This window comes from Dendrobates tinctorius, unplaced genomic scaffold, assembly GCF_039654945.1.
Source record: "Dendrobates tinctorius isolate UK_male_01 unplaced genomic scaffold, ASM3965494v1 ptg000203l, whole genome shotgun sequence".
Lineage (NCBI taxonomy): Eukaryota > Metazoa > Chordata > Amphibia > Anura > Dendrobatidae > Dendrobates > Dendrobates tinctorius.
In genome coordinates this window covers 147,792-160,000 of record NW_027361870.1, presented here as the reverse complement: position 1 = coordinate 160,000, position 12,209 = coordinate 147,792, and the positions used below count along the sequence as shown (strand labels likewise).

At 44.5% G+C, this 12,209-nt stretch overlaps 1 protein-coding gene across 3 annotated transcripts in view; it reads left to right on the top strand.

Annotated features, from left to right (window-relative positions):
* The window catches only part of VPS54 (VPS54 subunit of GARP complex), a 117,509-nt gene that overhangs the window by 36,613 nt on the left and 68,687 nt on the right, over positions 1-12,209 (top strand). The window lies entirely within an intron of this gene.

Below are 12,209 nucleotides of genomic sequence, written 5' to 3'. Positions count from 1 at the left end.
AGAAAACCAGATTTTCCAGCACCTCCATCTATAAAAATCATCTTTTTTTTAGAAATTCATTTAAAATCTTACACCTTATTGCTACGACTATGGGAGTAGCATACGCCAGAAACACGTAAGGTTTTATCTTCATGATGGATCTTCCTGTTTTTAAATGAATTTCTAATAAAAAGATTAATTTTAGGGATGGAAGTGCCTGAAAATCATTTTCTCTTCTTTGATTCTTCTATAGTTGAGCTTCACCAGCCAGAATTGGCCCCATCCATCAACACTCGGTGTATCCCAGCAGTATTGTTGTGTTGAGCTTCTTTATTTATTTTTTTCACTCAGAAATATTGTACGTACATTGATAAATTGTAGCAAGCAATCAGATGAGCTTCCTCTGGGTCTATTCTTTTCTATGGTCAGAAGTCCCATATTTCTGGTAATGGTCCTAGTTCTTGATGTCGGAGGTGTGTGCAGTCATTCGGGTATTTTAGATTTACCGATGTTTTGTCCAGTTTCTGCTTTCATGGTTCAAAAATATTTATTTAAATGCGTTGTCCTGGCATCTAATATTGACTCCACGTTAGCTCTTTTTCATAGGAGCTGTTCTGCAGCTCTCAGCAGCGGCTGTTGCACTGAGCTGTGCTGCTCCATTCGGTGTTTATAGGGCCATTCCATGTCTACTGTTGGGAGTGAATAACAGCAGATCGGTGCACGTAGTGGCTGTCTGATGTCCGCCAATCTGGTATTGATTACCTATGCTAAAGTCACAGTCAGGCGGCCATATAAATCAGAGCGAGATCGGACCGCTATGCTCGGACTGGCCAGCTGCTCTCCCGACTTAGCGTGACAAATGCATAGAAATACATAAATCTGTCACACTCGGGAGAGCCGCCGGCCAATCCATGCATTGTGTTCCGATCTCGCTCCTGTTTATACGATGATCTATCTTTGCCTTAATGACAGGTCATAAATGTTAGCTGCTCTGACAACCCCTTTAAATAAACACCAATATAATTCCTTAGGGGTTGGAGCTATGTTTTTTTAATCGAATGATCTGAAGCAAACCGCTCCTCTTCCATAAGACAGGAGCACTTTAAAGGGAACCTGTCACCCCCCCCCCCCCCCAGGACGTTTTTCAGTTAAAAAGCCACCTTCAGCAGCACTAAGGCTGCATTCTGTGAAGGTGGCTGTTCTTTTTCTGACCCCCAGTAATGCTGAAATATCAAACCACATCAGGCTATTGCACCTGCGTGTTGCGGAGGCCCCAGATCCCACCCCACAGTGTGTTATGATGTTTTCACACTGCGGGGCTGGGGCCTCCGCCACACGAAGGCGCAATAGCCTGATGTGGTTCTCGGGCAGCGCGCACTGCGCATGCCCAAGAACACTTGTCACAGCACAGGCGCCGGGATTCAAATCAAGAGGAGGCAGCTACGCACTGGGCATCATGATGGACAGACGGTAGGCGGCTGACACAGGGGGACACATCATACCTGTGGGACTCATTACAGGTATGAGGAGCTAATTATAAAAGTCGATATTTCAGCGTTACTGGGGGTCAGAAAAAGAGCAGCCACCTTCACAGAATGCAGCCTTGGTGCTGCTGAAGGTGGCTGTTTAACTGAAAAACGCCCTGGGGGGGTGACAGGTTCCCTTTAAGGCCGGGGTCAGACTTGCGAGAAACTCACACAAGTCTCGCATCTTAATACCCGGCACTGCCACCGGCACTCGGGACGGAGCGCTCAGCTGCATACAAATACATGCAGGTGAGCGCTCCAGTGCGGGGTATTAAGATGCGAGACTTGTGTGAGTTTCTCGCAAGTCTGACCCTGGCCTAAATAAGAAGATATACAAAAAGCCTATACACAATTAAATCCTCAAGTAGTTAATTTATCCAAACTTGGAAAGAGTCACACATTGTGTCCATCTTTTGCATGTTCCTTAGGCCAATTTCACACATGTATATTATGGGGGCATCTCTTGTGGCCAAGTGTCTTTTTATAAAGGCAGTGTTAGTAAATGCTGTGAACTGTGAGTCCGGTGTATTTATGAGCTGCTGATTGACAGCTTTTTCCCAATGCTCAGTTGTGGCCATCAGTTTGCTATCCCTTTCAGTGCTGGGAAAGCTCTTTTTAGTATATGTTCCCATGGGGCATTTCAGCTGCTCACTTCTGGTAGAGATGCACAATTCCATCCACACAGCAGAGGATCTGCATCTATTGGGCTGCATTCACACATCCCTGTTACCATCGTAGAGAAATTAACACTTTTTTTTGCTCAGGTGTCATCCTAGTTGCATCTGATGATTTTTTTCTCATCTGTTTTTTTTTTCACTGAAGCTGGTGAACTGTCTTGACCTTTTTTTATCCATTGACTCTTATCAATGGATCAGTTAAAGGGGTTATCTGGGACTAATTTAATGTTTGCTATGAACCTAAGAACTAACAGGTAGGTGGTTGCCAACCTCTTGCCTGTTCCGCCCACCGTCGATCTTTAGACGGCTCAGAGTGGTCACGGACCATTACTGCTGGCGATTCAGCTGCTTCCTCTGAACAGGGCAGAGACTTCTCTTCCGCTCTGCTCTGTTGATGGGGTATAACTGCCAACATCATGCTGATTGACATCTGGCTCCCTGCTGCCTAACTGCTAGAAGCTGGCTGTCAGTCAGCATGATGCCGGCTGTCAGTCAGCATGATGCCGGCAGTCCCAGCCCATCAGCAGAGCAGCCCAGAAGAGGAAGAGCAGCCCTGTTGATGGGGAGCAGCAGAATCGCCGGCAGTAGCGGTCCGTGACCCCTCTGAGTCGGCTACCTGCCTGTTAGCTCTTAGGACCATAGTAAATAAAAAGAAAAAAATCTAGGAAACCCCATTTAAAGAACGAATGAAACGGAGATGGAAGTCTGAATAACAAAGTCTGTCTTTAATGTGTTATCTGTTTTATACGGGAACCCATAGACTTTAATGGTCAAGTTTGAACCGCAGAACGGACATACTGTGAGTATCATGGACCGGACTCACAGATACACTTTTAATGCAGATATGTGTTTGTCGATTAATGAAGCTCTGTGGGCCCGTGCGCTGTCTGAGGGGAAAACCAACCACACAGCACACAGATGTCTGAACACCGCTTTAGGTGCAGCCTGTATAACGTTAAGCGGGCATTACACAGTCTGCTGGCAAGGTCTGCCTGACGCCAAGTGTCTAAAGTAGCTTCTGCACCTTTTGTCGTGGGGTCACCGGCGCTGTGCTTCCTCTGTAACTGCTATGATATACATGGGCACCAGTGATATGGCATGTATGATAAAGGAAAGAGGAACACGGCGTGGTTTACCACAGGTCTCTGTAGACCACATATTCTGGAGGTGGATCACTAGATGACATACACATCGTATAACCTGTATACACGTCTTGCATTGATGGCTCCTTTCTCTACAATTTTTAATAATGTTCTTTACCAGAACAGACCACTTCTGTGATACTGTCAATAGGACTGTCAGGATTGGGGAAATATCTCTCCATAATCTGCTCATTTTATAAATTACCCAGCATAGAAAAGGACAAACCATTTCTGTATGTGAAACCCAGGCCTACGGAATCCAATTTTACCCATCACAGGCACATTATATTTTATTATATGTAACTTTTTTTTAAAAGATTTCACATAGACCAACCACCATGGGACTTTAGGACGGGGCAGCATCACAACCAGTGGTTCTGTGGGTGATGAAACCTTTGTTATTGCTTGTCTTCAGATATGTTCAGACTTTGCATTGTGATATGGCTTAAAGGGACTGTCCACTATTTTGATATTGATGAACTATAGAAAGACTGGCTTCCCATTCAGTTTACACAGCCCAAGTACTTCCGGTCTCCAGACACCAACTTGACAGCTTCATACGTGGCTACCATGGAGTTGGGTTCTGATCAGGAGATCTGCAGCTGGACTGTGCATCACGTCTGTACTCGGGTCGCGAACCATGGATGTGTGAACACGAACCGACTGCCAGCACAATGAGATTAACAGCCAGGTTGCCCATCCTATTATACTGTGTGGCGAGAGTAACAGTGTGGAGAGAGTAACAGTGTGGAGCAGAGTGAGAAAACAGGCAGAGGAAGACACACAAAGATCATGCTAAGCTTTCTCACAAGTCTTTTACCTCACTCCAGAGCTGGATTCACATCCACAAATCTCAATACTTCTGTATAATTCTCTCCGTGCTGCTGCTATTTTTCTGTGTGATAGCTGAGAAACAAAGAGCAGAAATCCTTCTTGTCTCTGTGTTTTGTAAGGCAGAGGTCATAACTGCTGTCTCCTCTCACCAGCTCAGAGTCAATTGCAAATTAAGAAAGAGAGCCTGCAGAGGGGAAGACGGATGAAAATGCAGGATGCCTGCAATAGTGTTCTCCCTCATGTATACACACAGGATAGCTTATTCTGAAAAGATTCTTGAAAGTCTAGTTCTCCAAAAGGCAATCTGACAGCTAATTCATGCTGCACAAATCATGGACAGCATGAATCAGACACTGGCTCTGACATGCTGCAGTGTTTCAGAAAAACATACATTTTCATCAACTTCTCCCCATCTTGTTCCCATTGATTGTCAGCTCTTTCCTTGCACACACATGGAGAGACCTGTCACTCAAGGAGAGTGAGGTGAGGAGTAGCCACCAGCCGGCCTTTTAATATATGTTTTCCCTGTAAGTCCTGGCTACACTGCGACTTTTTGTAGCACGAATGACTGAATTTAATTATTTAGGTACAGCATTGAGCTCTATGCTGTTGGCTGGACTTCAGCTGACACATAATAATTCAAATCTATCAGTAGCGCTAAGAAAGTCGCAGTGTAACGCAGACCTAAAACATACCCAGGTGAAAGGATGGAGCCGGCGTCTGATCCATGCTGCCTGTGGTCCGTACTGCATACATCAGCTGTCAGGTTCACTTCTAGGATTTTATCAGATTTACATCTCATTTGTCAGCCCTAGATCCTTTTTTTTCCCACCTCCATAGTTTCTGATGTGCTGGGGTTGATACCGAAGAAGCGGCTTCAGTGCGGAGGCCATTGGGTATAGTGAACATACATTAGATATGTATAGTCACACTTACTATGGGAGGTGGAGGGTTAATTCTAGGCCTTCGCTTAAACCTTGTATTCTGATGAAATGACAGTACAGAGTAAAAAAGAACATAAAAGGTTTTTGTCTCCTATGTCACGTAGGTGTCGGAAATAAAAGTCATTTGCCTCCATTTAGTGCAGGGACACCAGTCTGCATGTTTGGTGCCCAGTGACACGTCAGCGTCTTGATTACACGCCTTACTTGTGTCACTTGTTTGCTCAGCAGGTTACACGTCTTTCTGCTTTCATTTTCTTTTCACTTTGGTTCTTGGAATTTGTGGATGGTCTTACAGACGTAACCTGCCGATTTATTTTTTTTAATACTCCTGCTGTGGATTTTTTTACTTATTTAAATAAACCAAAATGTTGTGGGAATTGGAGCTCTATTGGCAGATGTGAGATATGGAGTACCATGCAGGCAGCACTGTTTTCTCCTGGCATTAGGGTTGTCAACCGTCCAGAACACTCATAGATGGCCTGTAAAAATAGGCACTTTTTTCTCCTATCTCTAAAAGGAAAAAAAAATGATACATGTGTGGTTTTTTTTTTTCTAATTTTTGAAGCTGGAAAAAGTTATAAAGATTATTATACCTCTTATTATCGTCCACTTACAGTGAATGTAGCTAATGTCTTCATATCGGAATCACGGGCTGTAGGCATAGATCACTTATGATTTATTACAGTTTTCCAACATGTTCATAAAAAATATTTATTGTCTGTGATATTTTGATAACTTTTCCATGAATATTAAAAAAATTAAGTTGGCGGCCCCTGTCCCATCGCGCGACTGATTTGGCGGCCCCTGTCCCATCGCGCGACTGATTTTGGCGGCCCCTGTCCCATCGCGCGACTGATTTTGGCGGTCCCTGTCCCATCGCGCGACTGATTTGGCGGCCTCGTCCCGCCGTGCTGCATTAGGATGCATTCACTCGTTGCAGTTATGGTGTGTTTTTTTTTTTTTGTGCTGAAATTGTAGTTTTTGCAGCAATTTTTTTTTTAAAGTATAAGTAAAAAAGAACACATTGTGGCCAAAACATGTGAGCATGGTTTAGAATAAAAATTGAGAATGTTCTTAAAACTCTCATAAACATCCTTTAGAAAAGCTGTGGCTATTGAAATGCCCAACAAGCCCTGTAGTAAGGGACTATTTTGGCCATTCTTTCTATATGAGTGGAATTCCTTCCTACAGGACGAACCTTCCAGCTCAGGTTATGTTGCCTTTGAGATCGTGCTTGGGAGCATTACACAGTGTATATTAGGACGTTTAAATATTACTTGGTGGTTTTGCTGTATTATGTGAAACTTCAGAAACACTTACGGTGTGCACACGCTGCGGATTCTGCTGCGGATTGATCCGCGCGGATTTTGCAAAATCCGCAGGTAAATCCGCAAGTCAAAAGACCTGCGGATTATCCTGCGGTTTTGCCCTGCGGTTTTACCATCTCGACAATGGAGGAGATGGTAAACCGCTGCGGAATCCGCAGAAAGAATTGACATGTCAATTCTTTCTGCGCATTTCCCATAGGATATAATGGTACTGTACAGCTGCGGCTCTGCAGGAGCAAATCCGCTGCGGATCCGCAGCAGAATCCGCAGCGTGTGCACAGACCCTAAGACTCATGATCTGACCACAGTTTCATCACATATACGGTAACTACATGCACAGCTCTCCATGCTACACAGGCTAGTTCTTGTATACTAGAGAAGACAACAGTTATAGGGGTTGTCCAGGTTTGTGATGAAAGTCTGCAGTCACTGTTTCTACACATTAATGAATCCTCACAGCGTGTGCATCGCACGTTGTCCAAATTCTCTGGTGCCGGTGTTGAGGATAATGATATACATACTTCCAGCCACATTCCAACTAGACGTGTTCGACCTCGCTGAATACAAGTGAATAGAGTGAGGCTTTGCACGTCTACGTGCATGTTTCCTTAAGAATGCATATCGCTTACTTGCGGTCACATGATCCTGGACTTCAGATTTGATGTGTCGATGGAGCCACCAACGTGTGGCAAAAATGTGATGGTAGCCTAAGGATTTCCTGGATCGCAGTATTGATGGCCCACATTGATATTGCATCAATTTTGTGTCCAACTCCTGTCACCCCCCACTGATCAGCTCTAGAAGCTGTGCTGGCATGCTTCTGTATAGTGCTGTATGCAGGCGGCTGCAGCACACACGTCAGCACTGTGGGCCCCTCAGTCTCTTGTGCAGGACCCCCACCAGTACAGGCCATCAGTAGTGTGAGCTCAGAGAACAGAATTCACATGTCAGTGTTTTTCTAGAGTGCAGAATAAAGGACCTCTTATCATTCACATGCTGGATCCGATTTTCAACCATTTTTAGGTTCATGTGTCTTGTGTTTTATCTGTTTTTCTAGTATGCAAAAGAACCACAATCAAAGAGCTGTGTTTTCTTTTGTTTTCGCAGCCTCGTTCATTTGATTGGAGTTCTGTTCCCTGTCGCCATATTGTTAGGGCATGTCAACACTATGTATTTTTTTTCAGGACGGTCCGCTCCAAAACTTGCCTGCTAAACGCTCTTTAAAAAAAAAAAAAGAAGAAATATGCATTGCGATATCAAAGACACCTCACAAGGGGACACAAAAGGCAATGTCGTTTTCCTCTTGCAAAACTAGGCAGCTATGCTGGCATGTAACAGATGTCGTGTGCACATACCTTTATGTGGATCACTGATCAGCAAAAAAAAAAAAAGAACCTGACGTTTGAAAAGCACCAAAAAATGTAATGTGTCAGGGGAAAAACCTGACAGCTCACATACAATAGATCGCAGGTGTGAGGCCTAAGGCCTCATTCACACTTCAGTTTTTCTCATCCAAGTCCTATCCGTGAAAAACATATACAGTATAATGTATAGTGAAGGGGGCCGTTCACATGTCCATGTTTCCAGAGACATGTCCAATATTGATCCGAGTGTCGGCACAAAATCGAAAATGCAAGTCTGTGGGTCTGTGAGAAAAAACAGGCTCAGATGTCAGTCACGTGCCATATTAAGGGGCTTGTTGGATTAAAGGTTGCTATACAACCATGTTGGAGGTTTATGGGGTCAGCGATCAGGTTCCCTTTAACTCCAAGCTGTCAGTATAAGAACATGGCCTTGTAGGGGATATTGCACCTGTAGCCTTGTAATCGCTGCCTCTGTTCTCCCTTGGTGTGGCCAAAAGGCTCAGTGCATGGGTCTGCCCTGTGTTTTTCCATGTCCCTGCTTTCCTCACTATTGATTGACAGCGCTGACTTGCTTGAGCTTTCTCCGTAAACACTGCTCACTCCAAGCAAAGCAGCGCTGTCCATCACCAGTGAGGGAGGCTACGGCAATCAGTGATCAAAACGGTGCACTGAGCTTCACGGCCTCACCCAGTGCCGATCAAGACCCTTTTGCACGAGTAAATGCAAACTGGAGCGACTGCTAAACAGTATGCTGGAGCTGAGGTGTTCCTGCTCTGTACACTTAGGGCACAGTCAGACAGCTGTATAAATCAGACCGAGATCAGGACGCAGTACACGGACTGGCCGGCGGGTCTTCCGACCCGAGTGTGACAGCGCTAAAGAAATATATGAAGCTGACAAGCTCCGGTCGGGAGAGCCGCCGGCCAGTCCGTTCCCCGTGCTCCCATCTCGTTCCGATTGATACGGCCGTCTGACTGTGCCCTTATATTGAGAACAGCTGATGTTGGACTTCTACCAATCTGATATTGATGAGCTGTCGTATACGTTATCAATGCCATTGTAATGGACAGCCCCTTTAACTCCTACTTAACAAACTTCTAAAAATCAGCATGTCTGTCACTACATGAACCCAAGCAGTGGATTACTTATTCAGCTGGTGACGTCACCTCTATTAAATGTGTAATTAAATGACTCCTCTGCCAAGTCATCCTGCTGGTGTCACTCAGGCTCTGCGTGTTCTACATTTCCGCTGTACTCATCAGTTTAATTAGTCGTGCACATTGTATAAATGCCACCATTGCAGTGATAATATTGTGTGACGGATGATCATAACTGTGTGGAGGAGCTTCCTGGTTCGTCCAGGTACAAACGTGGCATTTTTTGATGCACCTCAACTGGACGTTCACTTCAAGGTTGCGGATTTCCAGCACGGATTTGTGTAAAATCCGCAGCAATACAGTACCGGTTAAGCAGAAGAAAAGAAAATTTCTATGCAGATTTTGGCATGAAATGCCGATTTTAAGTTCTGTATGGTGTCAATTTTGTGTGCTAAATTCAGAAAATATTTTACCATTTGCAATGGAAAGGGCAATCTGCAGCAAAATCCGCATGTAACAGGAGTGTATGTTACTGCAGATACGCTGCTGAATAATCGGAACAAGCACGCTGAGTGCGAACTTGGGTTAAATATCTTCTTGCACATTTGCCTCTGGTCATGCAGGATTTCTTTCTGAAGCTGCCCACTTTCTTATGAAATCCTAGGCCTCCAGCTGTTGGCTTTGTGGCATGCTGACAGTGTGGTAGAGGACAGGACTTCCTATAGTGACATGTACTGAAATGGTAGTCACCCAGACTGGAAGTTAAAGGATATTTACATCATCAATGTTTAGGGCATTTCTGTAGGATATATTATAAATGACTAAATGGTGCAGGTATGAGTTATTCAAAGATCCAGCACGTAATAATCATGACCTGAAACACACAATGGAGGGGTTTCTTGTTTTGTAGTTTACTGTTCTTTGTATCGGATACCGGCCACCTCTGCAATCAGTGGTGGCTCGTCTCCTAGGCACCACGCTTGCAAGATGGCTGGACCCTCTCAGCTTCATTGACCCCTGGGCTCCTCTGATATTGCACAGACAAAGCTGCTCCTACTGGCATAGGTCACCGCTCACTTTGCGGCTCAGTCATACTTGCTGGTCTGAACTGTCAGGCATTCAGGAGTGCACTGTCCCCTTGGCAAGCAGGAGGCAGGGAGCAGGGTGCTCCGGAAGAAAGATTTTGAGACTATCCCTTTTAGACATTGGAGGCTGAATTTGTTGGATCCATGAATGGCACTCTTTCAGGGGGACAGCAGACCCTTTTGTTTTGTTAATCCTGAAAAAACCCTTGAAGGGGAATATGCATTGGAGACATTTCTGACATATTTATACCACAAGTGTAATGGGTGTCGGTCCCAACTCTATGACCACGAACCATGTTTTAAAAATGAATTCTCCTGACTTTCATCCCTCCAGATGGTCCCATGTTCTCCTGCTCTGGGATCTGCACTAATCACATTAGTGATATGACATTAATGTCTGGCAGGGGCCCTTCCTTTAACCTTTCTGGTAGCTACTGCCGCCCCCATACAGGTCACACGTGGTTGTAATGCTCTGTATATCGGACCATATTGTGTCCTGTGGGCATCACTGAGTGGTTTTTGTCCGAGTCGTTCTCTGTACACATAAAGGACGCTTGTGTTCAGTGAAATATCCGTCACTTTCTGACCTTTTCTTCTGTGTTCGGCTCTGATGTAGCAAGTATTGCAAATGTCTAATCTGCACATACAAGACTTTCTAGCTGAACGCTGTTTTCTTTGCTTTCCTGTACAGACCTTGCCACTAATAACATTTCTGTTTACATCGGTTTATATTCTACAAAATAACCATTGACCGAAGGCTGGTTACAGCCTAAAGCCATCTCTCCTATCTCTACCATGAATGAAAGCTTAGCTGAAGATACATTTTTATCTTAACAGGGCAAGAGAAATTTAATCCACTACCAGACCCCTTTGGAACTATAGATTGGGCATGTTGAAACCCAGCATGCTCGATCCTTCTTTAATCCACCAGCTAACTAAATGAATTGCATTCCCGATCCCAAAATTACAGCTTGGGGATCAAATGTACCGGAGATTCAGGAGTCAGATCTGGTTTCTCAGTAATGTTTAATGAAATTGAAATGACGTCAGAGTTTGCAATGCATCGAGTTACCACTCTGGATGATTCTGAGCAGTGAGAGCGCGGCCAATATCGCTTTGGCTAATCCTTTTGTGATCCACGGTAGCTTGAGTCCGTTATGTCATGTCAGGCTCCGTTCACATCTTATAATGCGACGTCGCACAAGACGCTGGTCTTAGATGAGACATTGTAGCTCCTACACGCCCTTTATGAATAAGGCTAGCAGCATTTGTGACAGTGCAAATGTTTTAGTTCAATTTTGCACAAGAAAGTATCCAAATTGCAGAAATGTCACACACGACTGTGGGCACAAAGTTACATGCAATGTGCATCCTGTGGCCAAAATCTTAATTCCCATTGACAATCGGCGCCATGTTGCTTTTGTAATGGATGAATGGAACTGACCTACAATCATGCCAACAGGTACAGCATGGATTTTAGAAAAAGGCAGCCAGGTTTTCCAATCCTGGACAACCTTGGTAAAGATAACCTGTCAGTAATGACAGGTCTGATGTGTTGGGCGCGTCATCAGAACTGTGGGCTACATCGGCCCATCGTTTTCTTTATGCACCATTCTTAACAAAGAAGTCGAATTGCTTAGCAATTGAAGAGAGGAGTCAGCCAGCCCTGTTCACACACAGCTCCGATAATAACGTGCTGATGCTGTCTATGGCGTCGAGCTGAAATCCCAAAGATGAAAATGTCCAACACAGAACTGGAGCTGATAATAAAAGTTGTATTAGTAAGTTCCCTACAATCATATCTACAAGTAGTTTTTTTGAGTAGATAATGACTCCTTTTATACCTACTGCACATCAATGTGTATTATTTGTGCACATGTCTGAGTGTGAACTAGGCTTCTATGCATGTGTGAAATGTGTGTGTGTGTGTGTGTGTTTGTATACACATTATATATAATATCAGTGTTACAGAACCACTCAGCACCCAGAATATGTTGTGCAGTTATATGTATGGATAATAGGTTCCATGGGAGATGCATGTCCCTAATGCATCAGCATTCCCCTTTTGTCCGCTCTCCCCCCACCTTTGTAATTTCCACAGTAAACATCGGCAGGCTCCGGCCACCTGCGGCTGTTGTAATGTATGTCTGGCCTGCCGCTTTTCTATTGGCCTGCCCTCTGTATATGTGTGATATATTCTGTGTCCTGTGAGTAAAGTGTTGTCAGACTGGAA